Genomic DNA, 26,375 nt, shown 5'->3' on the forward strand with positions numbered 1-26,375 from the left:
AATGACACGCAAGCGACGAGCAAAGGCTGAAACCAATTATATAGCAATAAATTGGCAGCCGCCGACATATGATGCGGACGAATCGGACTTAGAGGAATCTACTGAGATTCCCTGTCCTTTACTATCGACGCATCCTAACTACCCGCTGTAGGGAATGAAAGGATTAGAACAACAAAGCAGTATATAATTGAGTGCAAATAATAGTTTGTGAGGTCGAAATATGTGTTGGATTCCTAATCGCTTTAGTGAACCAAGAGCGTACTGATCCCCTATGCTCTAAATTGTATAGAGCATCATTGAGCGGAGAGCGAAGAGAGCAGCAGTCAGCACGCGAAAGGCATCAACACGGCGGAGGACAGTTTAGGTTTAGTTTTGTGATGATTGAAGTGGAACATGGACGTGGAAATAAATTTGAAAGCAAAATTTGAGAAAAATAAAAAAAACATTAAAAAATAAGACAATTGAAACAACTGTGTTTTGTGTTGTGTATTGTGACGAAAAAAGGAAAGAAAACCCGACAATGACGCCGTCGGTAACAACTATGCGCTCCCATGGTAAATATTCAAATTAAAAAATGACGGTGTTTATGTAGAGCGGCCGGGAAGATTCAACGTAAGTAATTATTTGTTAAACATGTCGGTGATTTATATATGGTTTAAAATGACTTCAAAAAGTCAAGTATTCTTTCTTCTGGTTCGAAAGAAAGTATTATTGCTACAAGAAATTAAAAAATGAATCTGTTTTTGTTTGAATTCGGCATTCGGCACAAAATGGACGCGTAATGCAGGGCTGTTAAAAAGTTTTAATTATTTTGCTATTTTTCGTTTGCAACACAGGGCTGTTGAAGATTTTTATATTTTGCTATGGAGTTCATTTAATATAAATACATATGTTTATCATTGTATGGCATAAGGCCGATTATTGAAAAGTAATTTTTAGAAATGGATTTTAAATCAAATTATTATTATGGGACTTGGGACTTGAATTGCTTCAGCTTTTGCTTTATGTATTCAAATATTATTTGTTGGAAGAAACTGGCTGACTATATTCCTTGGCAATAAGTACCTACGAGTAAGTCATTACATGGTTCTTATATAAGTGCATAAGCTGGTAAAAAAAATAATGTCTAGATTTTCTACACAAATGAAATACATTATCACCAAAAAGAAAAACTGTCTTTGTATATTTTTTTGAACGCCTCGCCGGACAAGTGTAATAGATAGAGGAAGAGGATTTTTTCTATCTATGAAATTTCAATTGCAGCACATGGCTGTTAAAGATTATTGTGATTTCTTATGGTTAACTATTATGCACAGGGATAGTGATTGAATGGTCCATTAGTTGAATCGGATTTTTCAAATAACTTCAAGGTTGTATTTAACTAAAAGTTTAACTATATAAGTGTTTAATATGGAGCGGCAATAATCCAAAGGAAAGTAATGTCAACTATTAAAAAAAAAGTAAGTAAATTTAAATGACGGAGCAAGAGTATACTATTATTTAATATTATTAATATTATTAATCGTAAATTAATGTTCAAAATAATAAAAAGCTGGAAATTAGTTTGTTCATTCTATCAGATCAGCTGTTGTCATATGTTTAGATTTGGAAAGTTTGAAGGAATGAACTGAGAATTTTGTTAGAGTTTTTTATTGGTTTAGATGCAAGATTGATTTTCTAGAGCTTGGTAAGCTCTACTAGTGACTACATGAACAAGATCAGCTGTTGCCTTGAAAAAATGCTAGAAAGTGTAAACTAAAGTGAGCAAAGAATATTGTTGACATTTTACCGATTGCGAACAATCGAAGTATTTGAACACGTTCAATATGAATGGATAATATGAGGAAATCCAATCTTCGAGTGGATTGGTGCGTCTCTGAATAGACGTTTGATCCGGGTGGATCACATCTATAGATCCCTGTCTATAACTGAAGGAACAAGATCAGCGTAAGCCATGAACAAGATAAGACATAAGTATAATGTTAGAAAGCGCAAACTGAGATGAACTGAGAATATTGTTGTAATTTTTCTGGTTTTGATGCAAGATTGATTTTCTAGAGCCTGGTACGTTCTACCCATGACTGCATGAACAAGATCAGCTGTTGGTTTGAGTAAAGTGTTAGAAAGTGTAAACTGAGATGAACTGAGAATATTGTTGGAATGTTTCTGATTTTGATGCAAGATTGATTTTCTAGAGCCTGGTACGTTCTACCCATGACTGCATGAACAAGATCAGCTGTTGGCTTGAGTAAAGTGTTAGAAAGTGTAAATTGAGATGAACTGAGAATATTGTTGAAATTTTTCTGGTTTTGACGCAGGATTGATTTTCTAGAGCCTGGTACGTTCTACCCATGACTGCATGAACAAGATCAGCTGTTGGCTTGAGTAAAGTGTTAGAAAGTGTAAACTGAGATGAACTGAGAATATTGTTGACATTTTTCTGGTTTTGATGCAGGATTGATTTTCTAGATCCTGGTACGTTCTACCTATGACTGCATGAACAAGATCAGCTGTTTGCTTTAGTAAAGTGTTAGAAAGTGTAAACTGAGATGAACTGAGAATATTGTTGATTTTTTTCTGGTTTTGATGCAAGATTGATTTTCTAGAGCCTGGTAAGCTCTACCCATGACTGCATGAACAAGATCAGCTGTTGCCTTATGAATAGTGTTAGAAAGTGTAAACTGAGATAAACTGAGAATATTGTTGACATTTTTCTGGTTTTGATGCAGGATTGATTTTCTAGAGCCTGGTACGTTCTACCCATGACTGCATGAACAAGATCGGCTGTTGGTTTGAGTAAAGTGTTAGAAAGTGTAAACTGAGATGAACTGAGAATATTGTTGGAATGTTTCTGATTTTGATGCAAGATTGATTTTCTAGAGCCTAATACGTTCTACCCACGACTGCATGAACAAGATCAGCTGTTGGCTTGAGTAAAGTGTTAGAAAGTGTAAACTGAGATGAACTGAGAATATTGTTGATTTTTTTCTGGTCTTGATGCAAGATTGATTTTCTAGAGCCTGGTACGTTCTACCCATGACTGCATGAACAAGATCAGCTGTTGGCTTGAGTAAAGTGTTAGAAAGTGTAAACTGAGATGAACTGAGAATATTGTTGACATTTTTCTGGTTTTGATGCAGGATTGATTTTCTAGAGCCTGGTACGTTCTACCCACGACTGCATGAACAAGATCAGCTGTTGGCTTGAGTAAAGTGTTAGAAAGTGTAAACTGAGATGAACTGAGAATATTGTTGATTTTTTTCTGGTCTTGATGCAAGATTGATTTTCTAGAGCCTGGTACGTTCTACCCATGACTGCATGAACAAGATCAGCTGTTTGCTTTAGTAAAGTGTTAGAAAGTGTAAACTGAGATGAACTGAGAATATTGTTGAAATTTTTCTGGTTTTGATGCAGGATTGATTTTCTAGAGCCTGGTACGTTCTACCCAAGACTGCATGAACAAGATCAGCTGTTTGCTTCAGTAAAGTGTTAGAAAGTGTAAACTGAGATGAACTGAGAATATTGTTGACATTTTTCTGGTTTTGATGCAAGATTGATTTTCTAGAGCCTTTTACGTTCTACCCATGACTGCATGAACAAGATCAGCGCCATGTGTATAGTGTTAGAAAGTGTAAACTAAAATGAGCAAAGAATATTGTTGACATTTTACCGATTGTGAACAATCGAAGTATTTGAACACGTTCAATATGAATGGATAATATGAGGAAATCCAATCTTCGAGTGGATTGGTGCGTCTCTGAATAGACGTTTGATCCGGGTGGATCACATGGAAGAAAGTCCAATCTCTGAGTGGGTTGGTGCGTCTCTGAGAAGGCGTTTGATCCGGGTGGATCCTACGGAAACCTCGAGTGATAATCCCTGTCTATAACTGCAGGAACAAGATCAGCGTAAGCCATGAACAAGATAAGACATAAGTATAATGTTAGAAAGTGTAAACTAAAATGAGCAAAGAATATTGTTGACATTTTACCGATTGTGAACAATCGAAGTATTTGAACACGTTCAATATGAATGGATAATATGAGGAAATCCAATCTTCGAGTGGATTGGTGCGTCTCTGAATAGACGTTTGATCCGGGTGGATCACATGGAAGAAAGTCCAATCTCTGAGTGGGTTGGTGCGTCTCTGAGAAGGCGTTTGATCCGGGTGGATCCTACGGAAACCTCGAGTGATAATCCCTGTCTATAACTGCAGGAACAAGATCAGCGTAAGCCATGAACAAGATAAGACATAAGTATAATGTTAGAAAGTGTAAACTGAGATGAACTGAGAATATTGTTGTAATTTTTCTGGTTTTGATGCAAGATTGATTTTCTAGAGCCTGGTACGTTCTACCCATGACTGCATGAACAAGATCAGCTGTTGGTTTGAGTAAAGTGTTAGAAAGTGTAAACTGAGATGAACTGAGAATATTGTTGGAATGTTTCTGATTTTGATGCAAGATTGATTTTCTAGAGCCTGGTACGTTCTACCCATGACTGCATGAACAAGATCAGCTGTTGGTTTGAGTAAAGTGTTAGAAAGTGTAAACTGAGATGAACTGAGAATATTGTTGGAATGTTTCTGATTTTGATGCAAGATTGATTTTCTAGAGCCTGGTACGTTCTACCCATGACTGCATGAACAAGATCAGCTGTTTGCTTTAGTAAAGTGTTAGAAGGTGTAAACTGAGATGAACTGAGAATATTGTTGAAATTTTTCTGGTTTTGATGCAGGATTGATTTTCTAGAGCCTGGTACGTTCTACCCACGACTGCATGAACAAGATCAGCTGTTGGCTTGAGTAAAGTGTTAGAAAGTGTAAACTGAGATGAACCGAGAATATTGTTGGAATGTTTCTGGTTTTGATGCAAGATTGATTTTCTAGAGCCTGGTACGTTCTACCCATGACTGCATGAGCAAGATCAGCTGTCGCCATGTGTATAGTGTTAGAAAGTGTAAACTAAAGTGAGCAAAGAATATTGTTGACATTTTACCGATTGCGAACAATCGAAGTATTTGAACACGTTCAATATGAATGGATAATATGAGGAAATCCAATCTTCGAGTGGATTGGTGCGTCTCTGAATAGACGTTTGATCCGGGAGGATCACATGGAAGAAAGTCCAATCTCTGAGTGGGTTGGTGCGTCTCTGAGAAGGCGTTCGATCCGGGTGGATCCTACGGAAACCTCGAGTGATAATCCCTGTCTATAACTGAAGGAACAAGATCAGCGTAAGCCATGAACAAGATAAGACATAAGTATAATGTTAGAAAGTGTAAACTGAGATGAACTGAGAATATTGGTGGAATGTTTCTGATTTTGATGCAAGATTGATTTTCTAGAGCCTGGTACGTTCTACCCATGACTGCATGAACAAGATCAGCTGTTTGCTTTAGTAAAGTGTTATAAAGTGTAAACTGAGATGAACTGAGAATATTGTTGATTTTTTTCTGGTCTTGATGCAAGATTGATTTTCTAGAGCCTGGTACGTTCTACCCATGACTGCATGAACAAGATCAGCTGTTGGTTTGAGTAAAGTGTAAGAAAGTGTAAACTGAGATGAACTGAGAATATTGTTAACATTTTTCTGGTTTTGATGCAGGATTGATTTTCTAGAGCCTGGTACGTTCTACCCATGACTGCATGAACAAGATCAGCTGTTGGCTTGAGTAAAGTGTAAGAAAGTGTAAACTGAGATGAACTGAGAATATTGTTGACATTTTTCTGGTTTTGATGCAGGATTGATTTTCTAGAGCCTGGTACGTTCTACCCATGACTGCATGAACAAGATCAGCTGTTAGTTTGAGTAAAGTGTTAGAAAGTGTAAACTGAGATGAACTGAGAATATTGTTGACATTTTTCTGGTTTTGATGCAGGATTGATTTTCTAGAGCCTGGTACGTTCTACCCATGACTGCATGAACAAGATCAGCTGTTGGTTTGAGTAAAGTGTAAGAAAGTGTAAACTGAGATGAACTGAGAATATTGTTAACATTTTTCTGGTTTTGATGCAGGATTGATTTTCTAGAGCCTGGTACGTTCTACCCATGACTGCATGAACAAGATCAGCTGTTGGCTTGAGTAAAGTGTAAGAAAGTGTAAACTGAGATGAACTGAGAATATTGTTGACATTTTTCTGGTTTTGATGCAGGATTGATTTTCTAGAGCCTGGTACGTTCTACCCATGACTGCATGAACAAGATCAGCTGTTGGTTTGAGTAAAGTGTTAGAAAGTGTAAACTGAGATGAACTGAGAATATTGTTGAATTTTTTCTGGTTTTGATGCAGGATTGATTTTCTAGAGCCTGGTACGTTCTACCCATGACTGCATGAACAAGATCAGCTGTTGGTTTGAGTAAAGTGTTAGAAAGTGTAAACTGAGATGAACTGAGATGAACTGAGAATATTGTTGGAATGTTTCTGGTTTTGATGCAAGATTGATTTTCTAGAGCCTGGTACGTTCTACCCATGACTGCATGAACAAGATCAGCTGTTGGCTTGAGTAAAGTGTTAGAAAGTGTAAACTGAGATGAACTGAGAATATTGTTGACATTTTTCTGGTTTTGATGCAGGATTGATTTTCTAGAGCCTGGTACGTTCTACCCATGACTGCATGAACAAGATCAGCTGTTGGTTTGAGTAAAGTGTTAGAAAGTGTAAACTGAGATGAACTGAGAATATTGTTGAATTTTTTCTGGTTTTGATGCAGGATTGATTTTCTAGAGCCTGGTACGTTCTACCCACGACTGCATGAACAAGATCAGCTGTTGGCTTGAGTAAAGTGTTAGAAAGTGTAAACTGAGATGAACTGAGAATATTGTTGGAATGTTTCTGGTTTTGATGCAAGATTGATTTTCTAGAGCCTGGTACGTTCTACCCATGACTGCATGAACAAGATCAGCTGTCGCCATGTGTATAGTGTTAGAAAGTGTAAACTAAAGTGAGCAAAGAATATTGTTGACATTTTACCGATTGCGAACAATCGAAGTATTTGAACACGTTCAATATGAATGGATAATATGAGGAAATCCAATCTTCGAGTGGATTGGTGCGTCTCTGAATAGACGTTTGATCCGGGTGGATCACATGGAAGAAAGTCCAATCTCTGAGTGGGTTGGTGCGTCTCTGAGAAGGCGTTTGATCCGGGTGGATCCTACGTAAACCTCGAGTGATAATCCTTGGTGCGTCTCTGAATAGACGTTTGATCCGGGTGGATCCTACAGAAACCTCGAGTGATAATCTCTGTCTATAACTGCATGAACAAGATCAGCGTAAGCCATGAACAAGATAAGTCATGAGTATAATGTTAGAAAGCGCAAACTGAGATGAACTGAGAATATTGTAGAAATGTTTCTGATTTTGATGCAAGATTGATTTTCTAGAGCCTGGTACGTTCTACCCATGACTGCATGAACAAGATCAGCTGTTGGCTTGAGTAAAGTGTTACAAAGTGTAAACTGAGATGAACTGAGAATATTGTTGACATTTTTCTGGTTTTGATGCAGGATTGATTTTCTAGAGCCTTGTACGTTCTACACATGACTGCATGAACAAGATCAGCTGTTGGCTTGAGTAAAGTGTTAGAAAGTGTAAACTGAGATGAACTGAGAATATTGTTGGAATGTTTCTGATTTTGATGCAAGATTGATTTTCTAGAGCCTGCCCAGTCAACATTTTGATACGTATAGCTTTTGATGTAAATTGTCATATACAAGCAAGAGAACTTGTATATATGTAATGCACTGAATCGCTATATACCTTCCAAAGTGGAGGCCATATACGTACTAAACAACGACTTTCTTGAGTTTTCGTAAGCTTTATTACGATCTAGTAAATATTTGAAAAAATAATTGTAAATAATCATGTCTCGAACATTTGACCTTTGAATCTAGAGGCTAATGCTCTACCAATGTGCTAAACAGCAACTCTTGAAAAGCAGCAACTTTTTGACAACCATAATCTAGATAAAACTCTAGTGTTGCGACGATATTGCAGTAAACGATGTCTAGTACATTTATACGATTCTAGAATCATGTTGTGGTTCGTACAAATGTAGCTTGAGATGTGGAAATTGTTTGTAATTGTTACGATAGTTCATACATAAAACGATTACGCAGCATTCCAAACGATTCTGCCGACATATAAACGATGATGAAATGTCAACATCAGTGATATTCTATTTCGCCGTGTTTACCTCTGAGTTGTTGAAGTTTAGTTATTTTGTTCGATGTTTGGCAGTGGTACGGAGTACAAATCGACAGGATTAAAAGAATGGAATCAAAAACAACATTTATGGAGTAGAATTAAGTCACATCGGATGGAGTGAAGTAAGTAGAAATGATATTTATTTTGTGGCTGCGATACAGTGGGTTTTGACCAGCGCGCTGGAGTAAAAACTATATACGCACAACGCAAATGCGTATACGATTTTCATGGCACTACATATGTAGATATACGATATTTGCGATTTAATATGATCAAGTGGATATTGCTTATATCGTTTTAGGACTTTTTTGAACTCAATCGTAAATATTCCATATGCTGGTATAAAATACGATAATAATCATATTTGGGCTACCCTAATAAGTAATTTTATACGAGTGCGATAAAAAACTGCAATATATGCGATCAAATATATATTTTCCTATACGATCTGTGGTTGACTGGGTGGTACGTTCTACCTATGACTGCATGAACAAGATCAGCTGTTGGCTTGAGTAAAGTGTTAGAAAGTGTAAACTGAGATGAACTGAGAATATTGTTGAAATTTTTCTGGTTTTGATGCAGGATTGATTTTCTTGAGCCTGGTACGTTCTACCCACGACTGCATGAACAAGATCAGCTGTTGGCTTGAGTAAAGTGTTAGAAAGTGTAAACTGAGAATATTGTTGGAATGTTTCTGATTTTGATGCAAGATTGATTGTCTAGAGCCTGGTACGTTCTACCCACGACTGCATGAACAAGATCAGCTGTTGGCTTGAGTAAAGTGTTAGAAAGTGTAAACTGAGATGAACTGAGAATATTGTTGAAATTTTTCTGGTTTTGATGCAGGATTGATTTTCTTGAGCCTGGTACGTTCTACCCACGACTGCATGAACAAGATCAGCTGTTGGCTTGAGTAAAGTGTTAGAAAGTGTAAACTGAGATGAACTGAGAATATTGTTGGAATGTTTCTGATTTTGATGCAAGATTGATTTTCTAGAGCCTGGTACGTTCTACCTACGACTGCATGAACAAGATCAGCTGTTGGCTTGAGTAAAGTGTTAGAAAGTGTAAACTGAGATGAACTGAGAATATTGTTGAAATTTTTCTGGTTTTGATGCAGGATTGATTTTCTTGAGCCTGGTACGTTCTACCCACGACTGCATGAACAAGATCAGCTGTTGGCTTGAGTAAAGTGTTAGAAAGTGTAAACTGAGATGAACTGAGAATATTGTTGGAATGTTTCTGATTTCGATGCAAGATTGATTGTCTAGAGCCTGGTACGTTCTACTTACGACTGCATGAACAAGATCAGCTGTTGGCTTGAGTAAAGTGTTAGAAAGTGTAAACTGAGATGAACTGAGAAGAATGTTGGAATGTTTCTGGTTTCGATGCAAGATTGATTTTCTAGAGCCTGGTACGTTCTACCCATGAACAAGATCAGCTGTTGGCTTGAGTAAAGTGTTAGAAAGTGTAAACTGAGATGAACTGAGAATATTGTTGAAATTTTTCTGGTTTTGATGCAAGATTGATTTTCTAGAGCCTTGTACGTTCTACCTATGACTGCATGAACAAGATCAGCTGTTGGCTTGAGTAAAGTGTTAGAAAGTGTAAACTGAGATGAACTGAGAATATTGTTGAAATTTTTCTGGTTTTGATGCATGATTGATTTTCTTGAGCCTGGTACGTTCTACCCACGACTGCATGAACAAGATCAGCTGTTGGCTTGAGTAAAGTGTTAGAAAGTGTAAACTGAGATGAACTGAGAATATTGTTGAAATTTTTCTGATTTTGATGCAGGATTGATTTTTTTGAGCCTGGTACGTTCTACCCATGACTGCATGAACAAGATCAGCTGTTGGTTTGAGTAAAGTGTTAGGAAGTGTAAACTGAGATGAACTGAGAATATTGTTTGAATGTTTCTGGTTTTGATGCAAGATTGATTTTCTAGAGCCTGGTAAGCTCTACCCATGAATCCATGAACAAGATCAGCTGTTAGATTGAGTAGAGTGTTAGAAAGTGTAAAAAAATGAAAACGTGTAAAAATGAAAAATGTGTCTTACAGAAATCATTGTTGAATATTTTTATTGTTTGTTTAATTGTTTCGAACCATGACAGCGTAAACACTACTTTTAGATTTATATTCTTTTTGGTAAGTATGGTTTCATGTAGTTAATGTTATTAATTTAATTTTAATTAATATTTCATTTTCAGGAATTATCTACTGCTTCTATCTTGGTATTATAATACGATATTAACGCATTTATGTTGAGCTCGACAAAAAACTACTTTTGTTTTATTCGCTATTAGTAATGTTTATCGAAAATGAGTACGATTATTAAAATAATATTCATGATATTGATATTTTTGTAGATTTAGAGTAGAGGAGGAGAAGGATGTAGGGAATGAAAGGATTAGAACAACAAAGCAGTATATAATTGAGTGCAAATAATAGTTTGTGAGGTCGAAATATGTGTTGGATTCCTAATCGCTTTAGTGAACCAAGAGCGTACTGATCCCCTATGCTCTAAATTGTATAGAGCATCATTGAGCGGAGAGCGAAGAGAGCAGCAGTCAGCACGCGAAAGGCATCAACACGGCGGAGGACAGTTTAGGTTTAGTTTTGTGATGATTGAAGTGGAACATGGACGTGGAAATAAATTTGAAAGCAAAATTTGAAAAAAATAAAAAAAAAAACATTAAAAAATAAGACAATTGAAACAACTGTGTTTTGTGTTGTGTATTGTGACGAAAAAAGGAAAGAAAACCCGACACCCGCTAGAGGAGTTAGAGCTGGACCTCGAAGAAACTCTGCATACCATTCGGGAGCAGAGGACTTCGGGGATAATGATGCCAGCAGATGTCGTAAAAATTAAACGAATCATTTACCTATTTATGCGTGACATGGACATCGTCACAAGCGATGCCAATTCTCGCTATTTACCCCCTAGCGCGACATGCGAATTCAGGGAACCGGAGTCGGAACCAGAAGAAAGCTATGAATTGATAATTCCTAGTTCCGATTCCGATGGAAACAATATGTCCTTCAGCGAGTCCGAATCCAATTCGGAAGACCATCTTCAGGTCGATAAGGGAACGATAAGAAGCCCACTGTCACGCTATTCTTCCGGTTATTTTTCTCCCGATTTCACCAGTAAGTCGATGCTTCCTTCATCCGATTTTCCCTGAGACTTACCTGGTAGTGCTTTCCATTCTTCAAATTCCCAATCTTCGAACCCCGAATCCCTAAAAAAGCAAACCCGAACTTTTAAGATCCGACGGAAAAAGGCCAACAACAATCTTCGAGCGGAACCCACGGCCAAAGAACTGTGCACGAAAATAACTTCGATTTTGGAACCTACATTTTCAACGAATATTCCTCGTTCCGGACGCACACCTGGAACCCACCAAAAAGTATTTTCTTTCAATAAAAAGAAAAACAAATCCAACTAAGAATTAAACAATTTTATTTCTCATTTATTTCAATTTCCACTCTTACCTATGGCAGATTGCCCAGTTCCGGTGCTGTGCGGGATTACTTTTTGCCCCCAGTCACTTGGTGCAATCACCGCCGAAAGGATGAACACCTGGAAAGAATTTGAGAAACCAATTTTAATCATTTTATAACACCCAAGGACAATGGAATTGTTAGTCGGTTGTGTTGGTTGTAATGAGAATCAATTAGCTGTTAGTCTAGTCCTAATGTAGTTTGACCGACGGATGAAAGACTCCGATCAGTCGTTTAAAAAGGCTAGCATGCAATAAAATGATCCCACTTACCTGATTTATTACGGGGATCCATACCAACACTGGCAGGAGCGGAGCGGGAGGCGAGGGGTTAAATCAATTTGCCCTCATCTCACTCCACCTGTGGAGCTGTTGGGAGGGGATCGCCCAATTTGTACGATGGGCCAAATCTAATAATTATATTCCAATCATTAGCAGGATGGAATTTTATTGTGTACACATTACTTACCTGATTGCATCTTGCAGAGGCAAGATGATTATCACGGTGTCCCGGAACCGTTATGGGTTCGCTATTGGCCAATCTTTCATCGGAAAGATTGTTGCCAAATAGCACAACAACCCTGGTTGAATGAAGTCATTCACCTAAAAAAAAACCCAGATTAATCCACCTAGCGGTGATGGTGCCTTTCTCGCTCGTTCAAAAGTTTTGGAAAAATCTAAAATAACACCAATATGTGGATTGGTCTTATTTTTCATTTTTGTTTATATGCATAAAAGAATTCTCGCCAAACGCAATTTGTTGCAAACAAATCGGATGAGCATAAGAGCAAAATATGGCATTTTATTTTGTAGTTTTAAAATTAGTATTTTCGCCATAACTTTTGACCGAATTGTACGATCCGGCCAAGTTTCTATAGGAAACAATGGGACAAGATTCTGCGTCGAATGCAATCTGTTGCGAGCGACCTGAGAAGCACACATATTGCACATCAATCACAGTAACCTATATATGACCGGATTCAGTCACAATATGGCTACTGCAACCAGATGTGTTGAACTTATGTTGCTTGGGGAATAGATGAAGTCTAAGTGCTAAAAAAGTGAGCTAGACTTTTTTGAACTCTTTTTCACAATAAATAGTAATTTGACCATAACATCTAAGCCCATAGTCCGATCTGGCCAATTTCCAATAAGAAAATATGAGACATTCTGCGTCGAATGCAATTTAATGCGAGCAAATCGGTTGAGGAAAAGTGCCTGAAAAATGAGTGACATTTTTTACGCGATTTTTTCGTATGAATTTATATTTTGGCCATATCTTTCGATCCCATAGTCCAACTAGGCCAATTTTCAATAGGAAACAACGGGACAGGGTTCTACGTCGAATGCAACTTGTTGTGAGCAAATCGGTTAAGGATATGTGCCCGAAAAATGAGTGACATTTTTTACGCGATTTTTTTGTATGAATTTGTATTTTGGCCATATCTTTTGATCCCATAGTTCGATCTGGCCAATTTCAAATAGGAAACAATGGGACAGGATTTTGCGTCGAATGCAACTTGTTGCGAGCAAATCGGTTGAGGATAAGTGCCCGAAAAATGAGTGACATTTTTTGAGTAGTTTTGCGCACACACACACACATACACACACACACACACACACACACACACACAGACATCACCTCAATTCGTCGAACTGAGTCGATTGGTATATAACACTATGGGTCTCCAGGCCTTCTATAAAAAGTTTGTTTTTGGAGCGATCATATAGCCTTTACCGTAAACTCAATCCCATAGTCCGATATGGCCAATTTTCAATAGGAAACAATGGGACAGGATTCTGCGTCGAATGCAACTTGTTGCGAGCAAATCGGTTGAGAATAAGCTCCCGAAAAATGAGTGACATTTTTTACGCGATTTTTTCGTATGAATTTGTATTATGGCCATAACTTCTGATCCCATAGTCCGATCTGACCAATTTCAAATAGGAAACAATGGGACAGGATTCTGCGTCGAATGCAACTTGTTGCAAGCAAATCGGTTGAGAATAAGTGCCCGAAAAATGAGTGACATTTTTTACGCGATTTTTTCGTATGAATTTGTATTTTGGCCATAACTTCTGATCCCATAGTCCGATCTGACCAATTTCAAATAGGAAACAATGGGACAGGATTTTGCATCGAATGCAACTTGTTGCGAGCTAATCGGGTGAGAATAAGTTCCCGAAAAATGAGTGACATTTTTTACGCGATTTTTTCGTATGAATTTGTATTTTGGCCATAACTTTCGATCCCATAGTCCGATCTGACCAATTTCAAATAGGAAACAATGGGACAGGATTTTGCGTCGAATGCAACTTGTTGCAAGCAAATCGGTTGAGAATAAGTGCCCGAAAAATGAGTGACATTTTTTACGCGATTTTTTCGTATGAATTTGTATTTTGGCCATAACTTCTGATCCCATAGTCCGATCTGACCAATTTCAAATAGGAAACAATGGGACAGGATTTTGTATCGAATGCAACTTGTTGCAAGCAAATCGGTTGAGAATAAGTGCCCGAAAAATGAGTGACATTTTTCACGCGATTTTTTCGTATGAATTTGTATTTTGACCATAACTTCTGATCCCATAGTCCGATCTGACCAATTTCAAATACGAAATAATGGGACAGGATTCTGCGTCGAATGCAACTTGTTGCAGACAAATCGGTTGAGAATAAGTGCCCGAAAAATGAGTGACATTTTTTACGCGATTTTTTCGTATGAATTTGTATTTTGGCCATAACTTTCGATCCCATAGTTCGATCTGGCCAATTTCAAATAGGAAACAATGGGACAGGATTCTGCGTCGAATGCAACTTGTTGCGAGCAAATCGGTTGAGGATAAGTGCCCGAAAAATGAGTGACATTTTTTGAGTTGTTTTGCGCACACACACACACACACATACACACACACACACACACACACACACAGACATCACCTCGATTCGTCGAACTGAGTCGATTGGTATATAACACTATGGGTCTCCGGGCCTTCTATAAAAAGTTTGTTTTTGGAGCGATCATATAGCCTTTACCGTATACTTAGTATACGAGAAAGGCAAAAAGATATATAGCTGGGAAAATGTAAGATTTTCAAGTTCTAACATTTTTAAATGTTAATGGACTGTCCATAAACCACGTGAACATGCTAGTGGGTTAGTGAAAAGACAAGGGAAATGTATATTTATCATCAATTATGACTGGTTGGGGTTCCTGGGAAGTGAGGAGTGCATCAATGGAACGGTCATCAATTATGTTACGCTAAAAATAACCATTTCAATCCCTTCTCCCTTCATTGTCTCACTTTTTGCATGAAATTAAAAAAAAAATATATGAGTAGTCACACTTTTAGAAAGCCTCTCCCATCCTCTAAAAGCGTGACGTAATTTATGGACGTTCCCTTAGATAAGATAGCATCCGTTGATAGCATAAAAATAAATTCGAAAATATTTGATCTCCCTAATCTTCGGGACGGATGGGTCATATATGCCCAGCGTTTTAGATTGGCTGTGAAAAATCACAGAAGAGAGCTTGGTCCCCAATTTCTTCAGCAAAAATGTTCATGAGGATGTCGGCTACACAGGAAAAATAATAAGATGTAATACAGTTGGTATCGAGATGTGGAACAGTTCTTGGAATTTTTTTCGAAAGGGCTATCTAAGTAACCGTGAAAATATTTTAGTATGGCATCGTTTATTTCAACGATTGATGAAAAAATTGATGGAAATAAATCGATAATTGCAGTATTGCAGTACATTGCAGTATGATACTAAGCGCGAGAATAAAGCCATATCCGGAATTTGGGGCAAGGGTGCCACCTTAAGCACTTTGTTCAGTAACTTTTGAAAAACTCTTTGTTAAATCTCGGATATGGTTTCAAATCAGAGCATTAGTGATTAATCATAGATTTAATCATGATTAATGAATAATGGGTTATTTAATCATTAATTATTAATCATAATCATACAAAAAAATCGATTCAATCATTAATCACTAATCGTTAGTCATAGATTTTTGCATTTAATCTTTAATCACTAATCATATTCATGAGTGTTTTGAGGTTATTCATTAATTATCAATTTTAATTATTGCATACATCACTTTTATTCAATAATCATTAATCTTAATCATACAGTTTTCATACCTTTAATAACATAATTTGGTAGAGAGGTTACTTGATTATTGATCACTATGCAAATCATTTAATATTCATAATCATTAATATTTAATCATATCGATAGTTAATCATTAATCATACACATATTTTGTCAACATTTAATCACGATCGGTAATCGTTAATCTTACTTCAAACGTTTTATTCATTAATCATAATCGTTAATCATTGTCAAAAAATAATTTAATCGTTAATCATAATCATTAATCATTGTCAAAAATTAATAAATCTTTAATCATAATCTTTAATCATAGAGTTGCATGATTTAATCAGAACAAATTTAATCATTCATTGGAATCTTTATTCATTAACGCTCTTTCAATACCAACTTACACTTATGTTTTCACTAATGATTGGATCCCAGAAACAATAAATGCAAAAAAAAAGCAATTTCTGAAGCATTTTAAAAATGGTTACAAATAACGAGTTTTTTTTGGGCTACGGGGCAAGAGTGCCACCCATACGGGGCAAGTCAGCCACCTAGATAATATTAAAAAAATTAAAGGAAAAATGAATATTTTAGCAGGTATGGCACTGGTACATGCTAGGGTTATCCAAAAGGATTCATTTTCATACATTTTTAAGTTTACCGTTATTGGGTGTGACTTTGAAAAAACGAATTTATTGTACGTACCAAATTTTCAATTAATATTTTTGACATAACTATTTTCGTTGCATTACAAAATTGTAATTCAATTATTGAGCAACATAAAAAATGGTAGTTTGGAGCGAGGGGTAGGAAGCGTGATGGTCAATACCACAGTTTTTTGAGCTCTCATACAAAAAGTGTGACATGGTGGAGAGGAGGGGTTTGAAACCCCGCGTAACATATGATAAGGGCAGATAAACTATTTGTATACGCCGGCTTTTGTGTGAATTAATTGCGTGACATAATTAATGGACGTTCCCTTCGCCCTAGACCCAAGGCTGCACCTCAGAAAGTTTCAGATTGACAATTTTCTTCATTTTTCAATGTTCAGCGATTGAATCTGTGAACCCTGGAAGTTTACGGTTCTGGTTTCTGCATGGAAAATTGTCCACCTTTCAAATGGAGAATCATTATGTAGTGAATATCGTGCCATGAGATTGAAATATAATTAATGGTTTTCATGATTTCGTCTTTTTATTCAAAAAAGCAAAACAAAACAAAAGCGACTTCAACGATAACAAAACAATCATTTCATGACAACAAAGTTCATACTAGTTTTAAAGAAAAGTCAAGCCACCTTCGGATCATTGCCGATTAGTGGGTACACGATGGACATTCATCTTTGTAACATTCGTGAAACCAAGCATGGTATGCACCACACTTGTTCCACCATTCCATACCATGCTCAGATAGGAGGAAATATTTGCCGCACAGATCACATAAGAAATCTGTCGTCATCAACTACACGTTTGCGCTTCGTAGATTGCTTCGTATTGGGTTTCTGATATATAGCTGATAACAATCACGTGGTTCCGACTTGCCTTTTCCAAAACCCAGATTAATCCACCTAGCGGTGATGGTGCCTTTCTCGCTCGTTCAAAAGTTTTGGAAAAATCTAAAATAACACCAATATGTGGATTGGTCTTATTTTTCATTTTTGTTTATATGCATAAAAGAATTCTCGCCAAACGCAATTTGTTGCAAACAAATCGGATGAGCATAAGAGCAAAATATGGCATTTTATTTTGTAGTTTTAAAATTAGTATTTTCGCCATAACTTTTGACCGAATTGTACGATCCGGCCAAGTTTCTATAGGAAACAATGGGACAAGATTCTGCGTCGAATGCAATCTGTTGCGAGCGACCTGAGAAGCACACATATTGCACATCAATCACAGTAACCTATATATGACCGGATTCAGTCACAATATGGCTACTGCAACCAGATGTGTTGAACTTATGTTGCTTGGGGAATAGATGAAGTCTAAGTGCTAAAAAAGTGAGCTAGACTTTTTTGAACTCTTTTTCACAATAAATAGTAATTTGACCATAACATCTAAGCCCATAGTCCGATCTGGCCAATTTCCAATAAGAAAATATGAGACATTCTGCGTCGAATGCAATTTAATGCGAGCAAATCGGTTGAGGAAAAGTGCCTGAAAAATGAGTGACATTTTTTACGCGATTTTTTTGTATGAATTTGTATTTTGGCCATATCTTTTGATCGCATAGTTCGATCTGGCCAATTTCGAATAGGAAACAATGGGACAGGATTCTGCATCGAATGCAACTTGTTGCGAGTAAATCGGTTGAGAATAAGTGCCCGAAAAATGAGTGACATTTTTCACGCGATTTTTTCGTATGAATTTGTATTTTGGCCATATCTTTCGATCCCATAGTCCAATATGGCCAATTTTCAATAAGAAACAACGGGACAGGGTTCTACGTCGAATGCAACTTGTTGTGAACAAATCGGTTAAGGATATGTGCCCGAAAAATGAGTGACATTTTTTACGCGATTTTTTTGTATGAATTTGTATTTTGGCCATATCTTTTGATCCCATAGTTTGATCTGGCCAATTTCAAATAGGAAACAATGGGACAGGATTTTGCGTCGAATGCAACTTGTTGCGAGCAAATCGGTTGAGGATAAGTGCCCGAAAAATGAGTGACATTTTTTGAGTAGTTTTGCGCACACACACACACATACACACACACACACACACACACACACACACACACACACACACACAGACATCACCTCAATTCGTCGAACTGAGTCGATTGGTATATAACACTATGGGTCTCCAGGCCTTCTATAAAAAGTTTGTTTTTGGAGCGATCATATAGCCTTTACCGTAAACTCAATCCCATAGTCCGATATGGCCAATTTTCAATAGGAAACAATGGGACAGGATTCTGCGTCGAATGCAACTTGTGGCGAGCAAATCGGTAGAGAATAAGCTCCCGAAAAATGAGTGACATTTTTTACGCGATTTTTTCGTATGAATTTGTATTATGGCCATAACTTCTGATCCCATAGTCCGATCTGACCAATTTCAAATAGGAAACAATGGGACAGGATTCTGCGTCGAATGCAACTTGTTGCAAGCAAATCGGTTGAGAATAAGTGCCCGAAAAATGAGTGACATTTTTTACGCGATTTTTTCGTATGAATTTGTATTTTGGCCATAACTTCTGATCCCATAGTCCGATCTGACCAATTTCGGATAGGAAACAATGGGACAGGATTTTGCATCGAATGCAACTTGTTGCAAGCAAATCGGATGAGAATAAGTTCCCGAAAAATGAGTGACATTTTTTACGCGATTTTTTCGTATGAATTTGTATTTTGGCCATAACTTTCGATCCCATAGTCCGATCTGACCAATTTCAAATAGGAAACAATGGGACAGGATTTTGCGTCGAATGCAACTTGTTGCACGCAAATCGGTTGAGAATAAGTGCCCGAAAAATGAGTGACATTTTTTACGCGATTTTTTCGTATGAATTTGTATTTTGGCCATAACTTCTGATCCCATAGTCCGATCTGACCAATTTCAAATAGGAAACAATGGGACAGGATTTTGTATCGAATGAACTTTGTTGCAAGCAAATCGGTTGAGAATAAGTGCCCGAAAAATGAGTGACATTTTTCACGCGATTTTTTCGTATGAATTTGTATTTTGACCATAACTTCTGATCCCATAGTCCGATCTGACCAATTTCAAATACGAAATAATGGGACAGGATTCTGCGTCGAATGCAACTTGTTGCAGACAAATCGGTTGAGAATAAGTGCCCGAAAAATGAGTGACATTTTTTACGCGATTTTTTCGTATGAATTTGTATTTTGGCCATAACTTTCGATCCCATAGTTTGATCTGGCCAATTTCAAATAGGAAACAATGGGACAGGATTCTGCGTCGAATGCAACTTGTTGCGAGCAAATCGGTTGAGGATAAGTGCCCGAAAAATGAGTGACATTTTTTGAGTTGTTTTGCGCACACACACACACACACACACACACACACACACACACACACACACACACACACACACACACACACACACACACAGACATCACCTCGATTCGTCGAACTGAGTCGATTGGTATATAACACTATGGGTCTCCGGGCCTTCTATAAAAAGTTTGTTTTTGGAGCGATCATATAGCCTTTACCGTATACTTAGTATACGAGAAAGGCAAAAACACAAACACATACGAAGATCAGTCTTCGATATGTTTATATAAATCGTACGTACTACTTACCGATAAATTTATTCACAAAAAGGCACTTTTAACTTCAAAAATTCTTCATCACTGCACAGCATAACGTAAACATAAATAAACAATAGAGATGCTGTGTCAGTTGACTTTGACAGATTCATGACGTTTCAGCGAGTTGTCACTCACTGACAGTTCGCTCGCTGGCGAATCAATCCCGCCAGGGGGTTCGGCCGTGCACATCGAATGTGATCGAATGTGGTGTAAATATTGTAAATAGGGTTGTAAAATTTTTTTCGATGCGCAACTTGTAAATATTATAAATAATGTTGTCTACCCATAATACGGGATATTTTAATGATTTTAATTTGTTCAATGTATATTTTGCATGTTTTAATTTATTTCATTTTTGTATTTTAATTTGTATATATTGGTGCACGTACGTTATTGTTATTTTATTATATTCATTATTTATATTTTTAATTTGTTGTAAAGCTGTATTATGATATCGCGCGATGTAAGTAGAGTAGTTTAGAATTTTAAATTGTTGTTTTGTAAATATTGTAATAGTTTTTAATTGTTTTACATCCACGAACCGATGACGGCCGAAGCTGACTTGAGAGAGTGAATTGAAAAAAAAATGCAAAATCTCTTCGTGCTTTCACATTTTTTTCATCGGGGTGGTGGATAGTGTAACCGTTTGGTTACAAACTGTTGATTTTTGTTTTGGTATATTATTGTTTGTTTCGGAACCTTCACGTTTCTCGTGTAAAAACAACAGAGCTACCACAGAAGCGTTAGGGTTTGGTACCGCTGTAATAATATGAGGGTGCTATAAAATATCCAACATGGCATCATGCTTGGAAGAATGCAATGTTGGATGAAAGCGAATTGCAAAATTAGCGGGAAAATATGGGAAGAAATTGATATAAAAGAGTAGCCATTGCCCAATTTCGGCCTCTTAGTATATCAGGCGTCCGTGTGCTGTGAAGTGGAAGTGAAGTGCAGGAAATCAAGTGAACCCCCCCCTTTTTCTAGCAGGAGCTAGTGTGAGCTCCGGGGAAAAAGTGTTCAGGTAATTCCCAATCCTGTACTATGGAACTTGGAATTAATTCCTTGGTGTCCTTTAGGACCTCTTTTCCTACCTCTCTTTTCCTACGTCTCTTTTCAAACTGCTTTCCGTCCAGCACACGGCTCGACCCGCGAAGCCTTCAGACTTCCGCGCCTAACCGTAAAGACCATGGATCCTCAAAGGAGGACCTATATCTCGGGCCGTAGGTTCTAACCGCAAAGGAGATTTTCCTCTCGGCCGTCCAAGGTGGCTAAGCCACGGCCGGCCGATCGCGCCTACGAGGGAAGACGCCTGCCCACCATCGTCCAGCAACGCCCGCTGGTCCCGTCGGACGACGATCGTCCGCATAGCCGATCGCATCACTATTCCTGCGAGATTTCTGGCCGCACAGCTGGACAGGAGTCGCTGTGCCGGCTATTCCGGCCCCAACAACCGAAGCAGCAGCGGTATGTACCGGTACTGAAACTTGCTAGCTCACGGGAGGGTATTCTACCGGGTCGTTACGCTACTTCAATCACCCCAATACTCAAGCTGAGGATGATTCGGTTCTTCGCAGGAGGGAACTATAAACAGAGCCGTCATAAAAAGCGCTAATGCGTAGGATGGGCATAGCTATTTGATGTAGAAAGGGGGGGTATCAATACACACAGTGATCCAAGAAGCTCGCCAAGAAGGACAAGGCTTGGTGGTCCCTTCGTGGACCCGGGAGGATGACGCAACGAAAATGGTGTAAGACCTTTATAATTCAGGGCTACTCTTTCTTAAAGTTAGCTACACCTGAGGTTTACAATTTTAACATTTTATTTGTGACGTCACATAAGGGGGTACTTGCGCTTTGTTGGATTCGGTGTTTTCTGGCGATGTGGTCGATCAGGGTTGATCTGGCCGGCTTGATGCTCTTTGCGGAGCCGCTTCAGTCCGGAAATCGTTCCACGGACGGGACGAGTGTTGCCGTGCGAGATTGATGACGTGGATTTTCCGTATCGGTGTTGGAAGATGGCGGCCACACTTCGGCCAGCGATGACGTTGCTTTATCCAAGCCAACGGGCACTCGCCAAATCTTCCCGGAAATCACCACTGTGGCACTGCACTCTCGAGACCTTGGAAAAAGCACAAAAGAAAAAGGTCCCTTTGTCGTGGACCTTTTTCTATTTCGTTTTTAATTCGTTTTTCACTGTCGTTATTTGTTCGTGTGGATTCGAATGGGATTTTACACACTAATCGATTTTTACCAACACAAATCCGTACTATTTAATTTATAACAATAAGTATTTTAACGACTAACATTGAACAGATCCTTTTATAACTTAAACACGCGCGCACTACTACTTCTTTCTAGGATCACTATGCAAAAGAGAGAGAACCCTTCTTTTCCGCTTCTTATATAGCACATTTTACATAAATTATGATTTATGCTTTTTAGGTTTGCCCATCCTGTTACATTGAGCTCCCTCTATGGGCAAGCTCAGCTGAAACAGGGCTGTGTATCTTTTGCCCGAACTCAAACTGCTCGAACGTCTATCGCATCTGGTCACACTTGGTATGACGTGAAAGTGGAACACGCACTCACTCGTGAGATAAATCTTCGACCAGTGAGTGTGACAGTTCCGAGGTGTAATTATTGGAAAGGTCGTAATGGGAGGGATTGGTGACGGAAATTCACTTGTGGTGGAGCCAACAAGTCCATATTGGAACCGAACGGTTACATTACCCCATCGTCCCTCCTTCAAAATGAATGAAATTCATTTGGAAGTAATTAAATTATTTACGGCAATTATCAACTTCATCCAACATCAATCATTGATTTGGTGAATCGAATTAAAAATTATGCCCATTTGAAAGAATACGCTATTAACCTTCTCACTCGCGTGAGAAGAAAGGTACTCATTATGAGTGGCAACTCTACCAACACTATTTGCTGTGTTGAAAACTGTCATCACCAACACACATGTGCTGCAATTTTGTTTACGTTTTGAATCGAGATTGTTAGTTCGCGATACTAACTTTCTCGTTATTTTCTCAACGATTTAACCGCGCGTTTCGGGTGTTCAGAACGGAAATATTGTGTCCGCGAATTGGAAGCTCTCGAAAAGGTACGTACCGAATTATTTACCGTGATTCATTTAACATTTACCGGTCGACGTTTACTCTTGTCATTTACAGAACCGAACGGAAGGAGAGATTCCACTTCTGGAGGCAATAGTATTGTCTTCCCAGGTGAGTAATGATTTTGTAAACATTGGTGATTTTTCTAAGTGTCGATGCATTTTTAGGTACGCAATGTACTCAAGTGCATCTCAAAGTGCATTCATTGAGCGGTCCGGACCTATGAATGTGTATGAATGGTAAGTACTGAATCAATCTACTGCGACTGATTTGAAGAAATTTACATCGATGATTTTGATTTTAGGGACTGGGCCCTCTGGACTGGACTTTCATCGTCCATCCATCCGTTCTGTGTGGGATAAAGTAAATCGCCAGTTCGTCGTTACGAACTGGTCCCACGGACGGAAGAATTTATGGAGCTCGCACCGGACTTCTTCGCCGGGATTCGTCGAGCATCTTCGACGGGTTTATGGTCTCCGCGGACCGTTACCTCGGGTGCTGTGGAAGACCCGAGCAAAAACAATATTTTAATCCGTACTTTAATGGTAGTACTTCGAATTACCAGAATAAAGGATACTTTTGTGGGGGGTTTGGGAATGATTTTCACGGAGGGAAGAATTCCGACGTTTGTCTTCCGCGATGTCATATCCGACGTTTTCGAATCAGTTTTACGCGCGCTTATGCTCCGGCTTTGAGCGGATTCGCGATTGTGATTTTCAGATGGTGATCGATTTTTAATTGATGATCGGATCGTGGGTAAGTATTTATCTAGGTGAGTATTTGGAATACTTTCGTGATTGATTAGTCATCCGAAGATTTCTAATCATTGTAGTGATTTCGCGACGTGTGTTGATCGGTTTCGTAATACGAATAATTGCGGTACGTCGTTGTCGTCCCGTGGGGTTCGGAGACGGAAGAACACGGATTGTTCTTCAAGTTTTTCGCGATTTATGGGAATCGTTTCCGTCGTGAGTCGGCTGCAGAAAACCGGACGGTTCGGGATTTCCGACGGCTTGCACGTCGATCGTGTGCAGATCTAAACGGTATTCGCGACATTTTGATTCTAGTTCGATCGCGTCGAAACTTTCGTTAATTAAATTTGTTATTCTAGTTTTGAGATTTCTCGGCGAGAATTTACGTTGATCGCGTCGGCATGTTTATCTGCAAATTTATTATTCTAGATTTCGGGAGTCTCGAGGTTCTGCGGTGATCGCGTCGAGTTTTAGGGATTTTAAATTTGTTATTCTAGATTTTTCCGAGCGCATTTGAATAAATTCCTAGAGTTTGATGAGCGATTCCGGATCACACTTGTGTCCGAATCGACAGTTATTTAGCTATGCTTCGTTTGGAGGACGAAAACGTTTGCAAAACAGGGCACTGTTTTTACCTCCCCCTCCGGGAAGAATGGAACCGTATGGGGTGGGAATGCAATTTTTGCTGGGCGCCAATTGAAACTTGCTAGCTCACGGGAGGGTATTCTACCGGGTCGTTACGCTACTTCAATCACCCCAATACTCAAGCTGAGGATGATTCGGTTCTTCGCAGGAGGGAACTATAAACAGAGCCATCATAAAAAGCGCTAATGCGGTAGGATGGGCAAAGCTATTTGATGTAGAAAGGGGGGGGGGTATCTATACACACAGTGATCCAAGAAGGACGAGGCTTGGTGGTCCCTTTGTGGACCCGGGAGGACGACGCAACGAAAATGGTGAAAGACCTTTATAATCAAGGGTTACTCTTTCTTAAAGTTAGCTACACCTGAGGTTTACAATTTTAACATTTTATTTGTGACGTCACATAAGGGGGTACTTGCGCTTTGTTGGATTCGGTGTTTTCTGGCGATGTGGTCGATCAGGGTTGATCTGGCCGGCTTGATGCTCTTTGCGGAGCCGCTTCAGTCCGGAAATCGTTCCACGGACGGGACGAGTGTTGCCGTGCGAGATTGATGACGTGGATTTTCCGTATCGGTGTTGGAAGATGGCGGCCACACTTCGGCCAGCGATGACGTTGCTTTATCCAAGCCAACGGGCACTCGCCAAATCTTCCCGGAAATCACCACTGTGGCACTGCACTCTCGAGACCTTGGAAAAAAGGTACAAAAGAAAAAGGTCCCTTTGTCGTGGACCTTTTTCTATTTCGTTTTTAATTCGTTTTTCACTGTCGTTATTTGTTCGTGTGGATTCGAAAGGGATTTTACACACTAATCGATTTTTACCAACACAAATCCGTACTATTTAATTTATAACAATAAGTATTTTAACGACTAACATTGAACAGATCCTTTTATAACTTAAACACGCGCGCACTACTACTTCTTTCTAGGATCACTATGCAAAAGAGGGAGAATCCTTCTTTTCCGCTTCTTATATAGCACATTTTACATAAATTATGATTTATGCTTTTTAGGTTTGCCCATCCTGTTACATTGAGCTCCCTCTATGGGCAAGCTCAGCTGAAACAGGGCTGTGTATCTTTTGCCCGAACTCAAACTGCTCGAACGTCTATCGCATCTGGTCACACTTGGTATGACGTGAAAGTGGAACACGCACTCACTCGTGAGATAAATCTTCGACCAGTGAGTGTGACAGTTCCGAGGTGTAATTATTGGAAAGGTCGTAATGGGAGGGATTGGTGACGGAAATTCACTTGTGGTGGAGCCAACAAGTCCATATTGGAACCGAACGGTTACAGTACCATCGTTAAAACTAGGTCACACTTAACAAATTAACACAAATTTATTACACAGAACAACACGCACACGCCACAATTAGGAAAAATAAATTATATGAGTAAAGTGAAAGTTCCCGGTGTTGGTTTTTGTTTACCGCGAAAAACCCTTGATTACCCAGTAGTTAGCCGACCCTGGGATTGCCGGAGAGTCTCTTGTGTCCTGGTCTGGCCTGGCTATTGATTGTTGACGATTCAGGAAATTCTAGTTTCAAACTGAACAAGAGGGCATATACATTGGTCATGAGTGCCCAATGCGAGAGTGACAGATGAGCGGAGTTAGCCTTCAGTTTTGTGATGTATTTCGCGGGAAGAAGTAATGCTTCCGAGCTGCTGCGGATCGGGCAGTAGCTGGAGATGGATGATTCGGATGAAGCCGTCTCCTCCGAACACGACATTGGCCAAGTCGGTTTGCTGTGACCGGTG

At 38.8% G+C, this 26,375-nt stretch overlaps 1 long non-coding RNA gene and 1 pseudogene across 1 annotated transcript; one reads left to right on the plus strand and one right to left on the minus strand.

The window, feature by feature from the left end:
- The first annotated feature begins 1 nt into the window (after nt 1).
- Nucleotides 2–11,658, plus strand: LOC134218379 (uncharacterized; annotated as a pseudogene).
- A 5-nt stretch (nt 11,659–11,663) lies between these two features.
- Nucleotides 11,664–20,160, minus strand: LOC134218380 (uncharacterized). The gene is made up of 4 exons (XR_009981337.1): nt 20,090–20,160; nt 12,182–12,315; nt 11,986–12,122; nt 11,664–11,792 (listed from the first exon to the last, which is right to left on the minus strand). It is a non-coding gene; the product is annotated as an uncharacterized LOC134218380 (long non-coding RNA).
- Nucleotides 20,161–26,375: the final 6,215 nt, after the last annotated feature.

Source organism: Armigeres subalbatus, chromosome 2 (assembly GCF_024139115.2).
Source record: "Armigeres subalbatus isolate Guangzhou_Male chromosome 2, GZ_Asu_2, whole genome shotgun sequence".
In the NCBI taxonomy this organism is placed as follows: domain Eukaryota; kingdom Metazoa; phylum Arthropoda; class Insecta; order Diptera; family Culicidae; genus Armigeres; species Armigeres subalbatus.